Source organism: Stenella coeruleoalba (genome assembly GCF_951394435.1).
Source record: "Stenella coeruleoalba genome assembly, chromosome: 7".
Classification (NCBI taxonomy): domain Eukaryota; kingdom Metazoa; phylum Chordata; class Mammalia; order Artiodactyla; family Delphinidae; genus Stenella; species Stenella coeruleoalba.
Genome location: NC_137153.1, coordinates 660,947 through 670,898, shown reverse-complemented (window position 1 = coordinate 670,898; position 9,952 = coordinate 660,947). Strand labels below are relative to the sequence as shown.

At 44.0% G+C, this 9,952-nt stretch overlaps 1 long non-coding RNA gene across 1 annotated transcript; it reads left to right on the top strand.

Annotated features, from left to right (window-relative positions):
- The first annotated feature begins 1,125 nt into the window (after positions 1-1,125).
- LOC307189639 lies at positions 1,126-4,339 on the top strand. Its single transcript, XR_013829256.1, has 3 exons — positions 1,126-1,180; positions 2,674-2,759; positions 4,251-4,339. It is a non-coding gene; the product is annotated as an uncharacterized lncRNA (long non-coding RNA).
- The last annotated feature ends 5,613 nt before the right edge of the window (positions 4,340-9,952 follow it).

Below are 9,952 nucleotides of genomic sequence, written 5' to 3'. Positions count from 1 at the left end.
GCGTTTTTTCCTGAATATATTTAGGAAAAAACGCATACGCCCTTTTTGGCCAAGTGCATCATTGTGGACGTTCTGCCTCTTTTCCTATGCTTTCAATGCAATTCCAGTCTACCTCCTGAAATCGGTTTCCTGCAATTCTGCCCCGCTTTCAAGTCCTCTTGGCAGCCTTACTTCAGTATATTTTTGGATGATAGCTGTCATTTATAACTCTGCAGGTTTGTGAATAACAGTGCCCCTGAGCTCCTTTCTTCAACTCGCTTTCTTTTGAGCTGGCCGCAACACCGCAGGATGGCTTCAGGCCCTAATCTGGTTCCAGCACGGCACGCTGAGCCTTTGGTTAATTCGTCTTCCTGGTCGGAAATGAGAGTTAAATTTGCCCGTCCAGACACCTCCAGCTAGTCTCTCATTGGTTCACGCTATTCCTGTTCATCTTCCGCAGAAATTGCAAACTGGGCCAAACAGGAGGTTAAAGGGACTGACTCTCCAAGTCGGGAGAGTGTTAGTAAAGCGTCTGGAATGTTGCACCCGAGTACCAGGGGAGGAAAACTGAGACATATTTAAACACGTCTCCCGTTCACACGGTTGATCATACTCTGGGTTCCACATGCATGTTTTAGCTGAAGGAAGAATACCTTAAACCTGGAGAGTTGAGACCCGTGGAATGGGTACCATGCAATATGACTTCAAAGGTCTTCATTTGCTCACCGAACCTCTCCAATCCTATCACTGCTGCGTTTATGTCCCTGTACACACGCTTGATTCTCTTTTGGAGACATAGCAATCCATAGGTTTTAAGATACTTACTAGTCAGGTACATTCTTAGGCGTTTAATATGGGGTGTTGAGTCCATTTCGTTGAGCAAGGAATAGCTCTTGTCTATTCCATATTTGGCTTAAGGAACTTTATCTGTGCTCATTTCAATCTCTGGTTTTATGCAGCACCCCAACTCACCTTTCCCCTTAAGCAAGCATAAGTTGGTTTTCTAAATTTGAGACCCTGTTCTGTTTTGGAATTCAGTTCCTGTGTAGCCAAGTTTACATTCCGTGTATTAGTGATATCTTATGATGTTTCTTTTTCTGTGTGACTTATTTCAGTTAGAATCATCGTACCTGAATCCACTCATTGTGCTGCTACGGGCCTGATGACATAGATTTCATTGCTGAGTGATACTTCATTGTACGTAAGTACCACAAGTTCTTTATCCATTTTTCACTTTCTGTGATATTGAACTTGTAAGGTAAAAGAGGTTCTTGTAAACAGAGGCGTCCCAAACTTTGGGGTGGCTGTGTCTTTTTGATTTTAATTTCCCTAAGCTATAGGACCATAAGTGGAAGTGCCCTAGGCTCTGTTGCTTTGTTTTTTAGATGTTTCAGGAAACACCATACACTTCTCCCGAGTGTCTGTTGGCAATTTACATCCCGCCCATCAGCATAACAAGGCTCCCAGTTCTCCATGGCCTGTCCTGCCTTTCTGGATTTTACACTTTTTTCAGATGGCCCTTTTGATCGGGGGGAAGTGAGACTTCATTGTAGTGCAGATTTCCTTTGCAAGCTTGCTTGGTTGGCCAAAAAGGGCGTATGCGTTTTTTCCTGAATATATTCAGGAAAAAACGCATACGCCCTTTTTGGCCAAGTGCATCATTGTGGACGTTCTGCCTCTTTTCCTATGCTTTCAATGCAATTCCAGTCTACCTCCTGAAATCGGTTTCCTGCAATTCTGCCCGGCTTTCAAGTCCTCTTGGCAGCCTTACTTCAGTATATTTTTGGACGATAGCTGTCATTTATAACTCTGCAGGTTTGTGAATTACAGTGCCCCTGAGCTCTTTTCTTCAACTCGCTTTCTTTTGAGCTGGCCACAACACCGCAGGATGGCTTCAGGCCCTAATCTGGTTCCGGCACGGCACGCTGAGCCTTTGGTTATTTCCTCTTCTTGGTGGGAAATGAGAGTTAAATTTGCCCGTCAAGACACCTCCAGCTAGTCTCTCATTGGTTCTCCCTATTCCTGTTCAGCTTCCGCAGAAATTGCAAACTGGGCCAAACAGGAGGTTAAAGGCGCTGACTCTCCAAGTGGGGAGAGTGTTAGTAAAGCGTCTGGAATGTTGCACCCGAGTACCAGGGGAGGAAAACTGAGACATATTTAAACACGGCTCCCGTTCACACGGTTGATCATACTCTGGGTTCCACATGCATGTTTTAGCTGAAGGAAGAATACCTTAAACCTGGAGAGTTGAGACCCGTGGAATGGGTACCATGCAATATGATTTCAGAGGTCTTCATTTGCTCACTGATCTTCTCCAATCCTATCACTGCTGCGTTTATGCCACTGTACACACGCTTGATTCTCTTTTGGAGACATAGCAATCCATAGGTTTTAAGATACTTACTAGTCAGGTACATTCTTAGGCGTTTAATATGGGGTGTTGAGTCCATTTCGTTGAGCAAGGAGTAGCTCTTGTCTATTCCATATTTGGCTTAAGGAACTTTATCTGTGCTCATTTCAATCTCTGGTTTTATGCAGCACCCCAACTCACCTTTCCCCTTAAGCAAGCATAAGTTGGTTTTCTAAATTTGAGACCCTGTTCTGTTTTGGAATTCAGTTCCTGTGTAGCCAAGTTTACATTCCGTGTATTAGTGATATCTTATGATGTTTCTTTTTCTGTGTGACTTATTTCAGTTAGAATCATCGTACCTGAATCCACTCATTATGCTGCTACGAGCCTGATGACATAGATTTCATTGCTGAGTGATACTGCATTGTACGTAAGTACCACAAGTTCTTTATCCGTTTTTCACTTTCTGTGATATTGAACTTGTACGGTAAACGATGTTCTTGTAAACAGAGCTGTCCCAAACTTTGGGGTGGCTGTGTCTTTTTGATTTTAATTTCCCTAAGCTATAGGACCATAAGTGGAAGTGCCCTAGGCTCTGTTGCTTTGTTTTTTAGATGTTTCAGGAAACACCATACACTTCTCCCGAGTGTCTGTTGGCAAATTACATCCCGCCCATCAGCATAACAAGGCTCCCAGTTCTCCATGGCCTGTCCTGCCTTTCTGGATTTTACACTTTTTTCAGATGGCCCTTTTGACCGGGTGGAAGTGAGACTTCATTGTAGTGCAGGTTTCCTTTGCAAGCTTGCTTGGTTGGCCAAAAAGGGCGTATGCGTTTTTTCCTGAATATATTCAGGAAAAAACGCATACGCCCTTTTTGGCCAAGTGCATCATTGTGGACGTTCTGCCTCTTTTCCTATGCTTTCAATGCAATTCCAGTCTACCTCCTGAAATTGGTTTCCTGCAATTCTGCCCCGCTTTCAAGTCCTCTTGACAGCCTTACTTCAGTATATTTTTGGACGATAGCTGTCATTTATAACTCTGCAGGTTTGTGAATTACAGTGCCCCTGAGCTCCTTTCTTCAACTCGCTTTCTTGTGAGCTGGCCGCAACACCGCAGGATGGCTTCAGGCCCTAATGTGGTTCCGGCATGGCATGCTGAGTCTTTGGTTATTTCCTCTTCCTGGTGGGAAATGAGAGTTAAATTTGCCCGTCCAGACACCTCCAGCTAGTCTCTCATTGGTCTCCCTATTCCTGTTCATCTTCCACAGAAATTGCAAAATGGGCCAAACAGGAGGTTAAAGGTGCTGACTCTCCAAGGGGGAGAGTGTTAGTAAAGAGTCTGGAATGTTGCACCCGAGTACCAGGGGAGGAAAACTGAAACATATTTGAACACGTCTCCCGTTCCCATGGTTCATCGTACTCTGGGTTCCACATGCATGTTTTAGCTGAAGGAAGAATACCTTAAACCTGGAGAGTTGAGACCCGCGGAATGGGTACCATGCAATATGACTTCAAAGGTCTTCATTTGCTCACCGAACCTCTCCAATCCTATCACTGCTGCGTTTATGTCCCTGTACACACGCTTGATTCTCTTTTGGAGACATAGCAATCCATAGGTTTTAAGATACTTACTAGTCAGGTACATTCTTAGGCGTTTAATATGGGGTGTTGAGTCCATTTCGTTGAGCAAGGAATAGCTCTTGTCTATTCCATATTTGGCTTAAGGAACTTTATCTGTGCTCATTTCAATCTCTGGTTTTATGCAGCACCCCAACTCACCTTTCCCCTTAAGCAAGCATAAGTTGGTTTTCTAAATTTGAGACCCTGTTCTGTTTTGGAATTCAGTTCCTGTGTAGCCAAGTTTACATTCCGTGTATTAGTGATATCTTATGATGTTTCTTTTTCTGTGTGACTTATTTCAGTTAGAATCATCGTACCTGAATCCACTCATTATGCTGCTACGGGCCTGATGACATAGATTTCATTGCTGAGTGATACTTCATTGTACGTAAGTACCACAAGTTCTTTATCCATTTTTCACTTTCTGTGATATTGAACTTGTACGGTAAACGAGGTTGTTGTAAACAGAGGCGTCCCAAACTTTGGGGTGGCTGTGTCTTTTTGATTTTAATTTCCCTAAGCTATAGGACCATAAGTGGAAGTGCCCTAGGCTCTGTTGCTTTGTTTTTTAGATGTTTCAGGAAACACCATACACTTCTCCCGAGTGTCTGTTGGCAATTTACATCCCGCCCATCAGCATAACAAGGCTCCCAGTTCTCCATGGCCTGTCCTGCCTTTCTGGATTTTACACTTTTTTCAGATGGCCCTTTTGATCGGGGGGAAGTGAGACTTCATTGTAGTGCAGATTTCCTTTGCAAGCTTGCTTGGTTGGCCAAAAAGGGCGTATGCGTTTTTTCCTGAATATATTCAGGAAAAAACGCATACGCCCTTTTTGGCCAAGTGCATCATTGTGGACGTTCTGCCTCTTTTCCTATGCTTTCAATGCAATTCCAGTCTACCTCCTGAAATCGGTTTCCTGCAATTCTGCCCCGCTTTCAAGTCCTCTTGGCAGCCTTACTTCAGTCTATTTTTGGACGATAGCTGTCATTTATAACTCTGCAGGTTTGTGAATTACAGTGCCCCTGAGCTCTTTTCTTCAACTCGCTTTCTTTTGAGCTGGCCGCAACACCGCAGGATGGCTTCAGGCCCTAATCTGGTTCCGGCACGGCACGCTGAGCCTTTGGTTATTTCCTCTTCCTGGTGGGAAATGAGAGTTAAATTTGCCCGTCCAGACACCTCCAGCTAGTCTCTCATTGGTTCTCCCTATTCCTGTTCAGCTTCCGCAGAAATTGCAAACTGGGCCAAACAGGAGGTTAAAGGCGCTGACTCTCCAAGTGGAGAGAGTGTTAGTAAAGCGTCTGGAATGTTGCACCCGAGTACCAGGGTAGGAAAACTGAGACATATTTAAACACGGCTCCCGTTCACACGGTTGATCATACTCTGGGTTCCACATGCATGTTTTAGCTGAAGGAAGAATACCTTAAACCTGGAGAGTTGAGACCCGTGGAATGGGTACCATGCAATATGACTTCAGAGGTCTTCATTTGCTCACCGAACCTCTCCAATCCTATCACTGCTGCGTTTATGTCCCTGTACACACGCTTGATTCTCTTTTGGAGACATAGCAATCCATAGGTTTTAAGATACTTACTAGTCAGGTACATTCTTAGGCGTTTAATATGCGGTGTTGAGTCCATTTCGTTGAGCAAGGAGTAGCTCTTGTCTATTCCATATTTGGCTTAAGGAACTTTATCTGTGCTCATTTCAATCTCTGGTTTTATGCAGCACCCCAACTCACCTTTCCCCTTAAGCAAGCATAAGTTGGTTTTCTAAATTTGAGACCCTGTTCTGTTTTGGAATTCAGTTCCTGTGTAGCCAAGTTTACATTCCGTGTATTAGTGATATCTTATGATGTTTCTTTTTCTGTGTGACTTATTTCAGTTAGAATCATCATACCTGAATCCACTCATTGTGCTGCTAAGGGCCTGATGACATAGATTTCATTGCTGAGTGATATTGCTTTGTAAGTAAATACCACAACTTCTTTATCCATTTTTCACTTTCTGGGATGTTGAACTTCTACTGTAAACGAGGTTCTTGTAAACAGAGCCGTTCCAAACTTTGGGGTGGCTGTGTCTTTTGGATTTTAATTTCCCTAAGCTATAGGACCATAAGTGGAAGTGCCCTAGGCTCTGTTGCTTTGTTTTTTAGATGTTTCAGGAAACACCATACACTTCTCCCCAGTGTCTGTTGGCAATTTACATCCCGCCCATCAGCATAACAAGGCTCCCAGTTCTCCATGGCCTGTCCTGCCTTTCTGGATTTTACACTTTTTTCAGATGGCGCTTTTGACTGGGGGGAAGTGAGACTTCATTGTAGTGCAGATTTCCTTTGCAAGCTTGCTTGGTTGGCCAAAAAGGGCGTATGCGTTTTTTCCTGAATATATTCAGGAAAAAACGCATACGCCCTTTTTGGCCAAGTGCATCATTGTGGACGTTCTGCCTCTTTTCCTATGCTTTCAATGCAATTCCAGTCTACCTCCTGAAATCGGTTTCCTGCAATTCTGCCCTGCTTTCAAGTCCTCTTGGCAGCCTTACTTCAGTATATTTTTGGACGATAGCTGTCATTTATAACTCTGCAGGTTTCTGCATTACAGTGTCCCCGAGCTCCTTTCTTCAACTGGCTTTCTTGTGAGCTGGCCGCAACACCGCAGGATGGCTTCAGGCCCTAATCTGGTTCAGGCATGGCACACTGAGCCTTTGGTTAATTCCTCTTCCTGGTGGGAAATGAGAGTTAAATTTGCCCGTCCAGACACCTCCAGCTAGTCTCTCATTGGTTCTCCCTATTCCTGTTCATCTTCCACAGAAATTGCAAACTGGGCCAAACAGGAGGTTAAAGGCGCTGACTCTCCAAGTGGGGAGATTGTTAGTAAAGTGTCTGGAATGTTGCACCCGAGTACCAGGGGAGGAAAACTGAGACATATTTGAGCACGTCTCCCGTTCCCATGGTTCATCGTACTCTGAGTTCCACATGCATGTTTTAGCTGAAGGAAGAATACCTTAAACCTGGAGAGTTGAGACCCGTGGAATGGGTACCATGCAATATGAATTCAAAGGTCTTCATTTGCTCACCGAACCTCTCCAATCCTATCACTGCTGCGTTTATGTCCCTGTACACACGCTTGATTCTCTTTTGGAGACATAGCAATCCATAGGTTTTAAGATACTTACAAGTCAGGTACATTCTTAGGCGTTTAATATGGGGTGTTGAGTCCATTTCGTTGAGCAAGGAATAGCTCTTGTCTATTCCATATTTGGCTTAAGGAACTTTATCTGTGCTCATTTCAATCTCTGGTTTTATGCAGCACCCCAACTCACCTTTCCCCTTAAGCAAGCATAAGTTGGTTTTCTAAATTTGAGACCCTGTTCTGTTTTGGAATTCAGTTCCTGTGTAGCCAAGTTTACATTCCGTGTATTAGTGATATCTTATGATGTTTCTTTTTCTGTGTGATTTATTTCAGTTAGAATCATCCTATCTGAATCCACTCATTATGCTGCTACAGGCCTGATGACATAGATTTCATTGCTGAGTGATACTGCATTGTACGTAAGTACCACAAGTTCTTTATCCATTTCTCACTTTCTGCGATGTTGAACTTGTACTGTAAATGAGGTTCTTGTAAACAGAGGCGTCCCAAACTTTGGGGTGGCTGTGTCTTTTTGATTTTAATTTCCCTAAGCTATAGGACCATAAGTGGAAGTGCCCTAGGCTCTGTTGCTTTGTTTTTTAGATGTTTCAGGAAACACCATACACTTCTCCCAAGTGTCTGTTGGCAATTTACATCCCGCCCATCAGCATAACAGGGCTCCCAGTTCTCCATGGCCTGTCCTGCCTTTCTGGATTTTACACTTTTTTCAGATGGCCCTTTTGACCGGGGGGAAGTGAGACTTCATTGTAGTGCAGATTTCCTTTGCAAGCTTGCTTGGTTGGCCAAAAAGGGCGTATGCGTTTTTTCCTGAATATATTCAGGAAAAAACGCATACGCCCTTTTTGGCCAAGTGCATCATTGTGGACGTTCTGCCTCTTTTCCTATGCTTTCAATGCAATTCCAGTCTACCTCCTGAAATCGGTTTCCTGCAATTCTGCCCCGCTTTCAAGTCCTCTTGGCAGCCTTACTTCAGTATATTTTTGGACGATAGCTGTCATTTATAACTCTGCAGGTTTCTGAATTACAGTGCCCCTGAACTCTTTTCTTCACCTCGCTTCTTTTGAGCTGACCGCAACACCGCAGGATGGCTTCAGGCCCTAATCTGGTTCCGGCACGGCACGCTGAGCCTTTGGTTATTTCCTCTTCCTGGTGGGAAATGAGAGTTAAATTTGCCCGTCCAGACACCTCCAGCTAGTCTCTCATTGGTTCTCGCTATTCCTGTTCATCTTCCGCAGAAATTGCAAACTGGGCCAAACAGGAGGTTAAAGGCGCTGATTCTCCAAGTGGGGAGAGTGTTAGTAAAGCGTCTGGAATGTTGCACCCGAGTACCAGGGGAGGAAAATTGAGACATATTTGAACACGTCTCCCGTTCACACGGTTGATCATACTCTGGGTTCCACATGCATGTTTTAGCTGAAGGAAGAATACCTTAAACCTGGAGAGTTGAGACCCGTGGAATGGGTACCATGCAATATGACTTCAAAGGTCTTCATTTGCTCACTGATCCTCTCCAATCCTATCACTGCTGCGTTTATGCCACTGTACACACGCTTGATTCTCTTTTGGAGACATAGCAATCCATAGGTTTTAAGATACTTACTAGTCAGGTACATTCTTAGGCGTTTAATATGGCGTGTTGAGTCCATTTCGTTGAGCAAGGAGTAGCTCTTGTCTATTCCATATTTGGCTTAAGAAACTTTATCTGTGCTCATTTCAATCTCTGGTTTTATGCAGCACCCCAACTCACCTTTCCCCTTAAGCAAGCATAAGTTGGTTTTCTAAATTTGAGACCCTGTTCTGTTTTGGAATTCAGTTCCTGTGTAGCCAAGTTTACATTCCGTGTATTACTGATATCTTATGATGTTTCTTTTTCTGTGTGACTTATTTCAGTTAGAATCATCGTACCTGAATCCACTCATTATGCTGCTACGGGCCTGATGACATAGATTTCATTGCTGAGTGATACTGCATTGTACGTAAGTACCACAAGTTCTTTATCCATTTTTCACTTTCTGTGATATTGAACTTGTATGGTAAACGAGGTTCTTGTAAACAGAGGCGTCCCAAACTTTGGGGTGGCTGTGTCTTTTTCATTTTAATTTCCCTAAGCTATAGGACCATAAGTGGAAGTGCCCTAGGCTCTGTTGCTTTGTTTTTTAGATGTTTCAGGAAACACCATACACTTCTCCCGAGTGTCTGTTGGCAATTTACATCCCGCCCATCAGCATAACAAGGCTCCCAGTTCTCCATGGCCTGTCCTGCCTTTCTGGATTTTACACTTTTTTCAGATGGCCCTTTTGACCGGGGGGAAGTGAGACTTCATTGTAGTGCAGATTTCCTTTGCAAGCTTGCTTGGTTGGCCAAAAAGGGCGTATGCGTTTTTTCCTGAATATATTCAGGAAAAAACGCATACGCCCTTTTTGGCCAAGTGCATCATTGTGGACGTTCTGCCTCTTTTCCTATGCTTTCAATGCAATTCCAGTCTACCTCCTGAAATCGGTTTCCTGCAATTCTGCCCGGCTTTCAAGTCCTCTTGGCAGCCTTACTTCAGTATATTTTTGGACGATAGCTGTCATTTATAACTCTGCAGGTTTGTGAATTACAGTGCCCCTGAGCTCCTTTTTTCAACTCGCTCTTTTGTGACCTGGCCGCAACACAGCAGGATGGCTTCAAGCCCTAATCTGGTTCCCGCACGGCACGCTGAGCCTTTGGTTAATTCCTCTTCCTGGTGGGAAATGAGAGTTAAATTTGCCCGTCCAGACACCTCCAGCTAGTCTCTCATTGGTTCTCGCTATCCCTGTTCATCTTCCGCAGAAATTGCAAACTGGGCCAAACAGGAGGTTAAAGGGACTGACT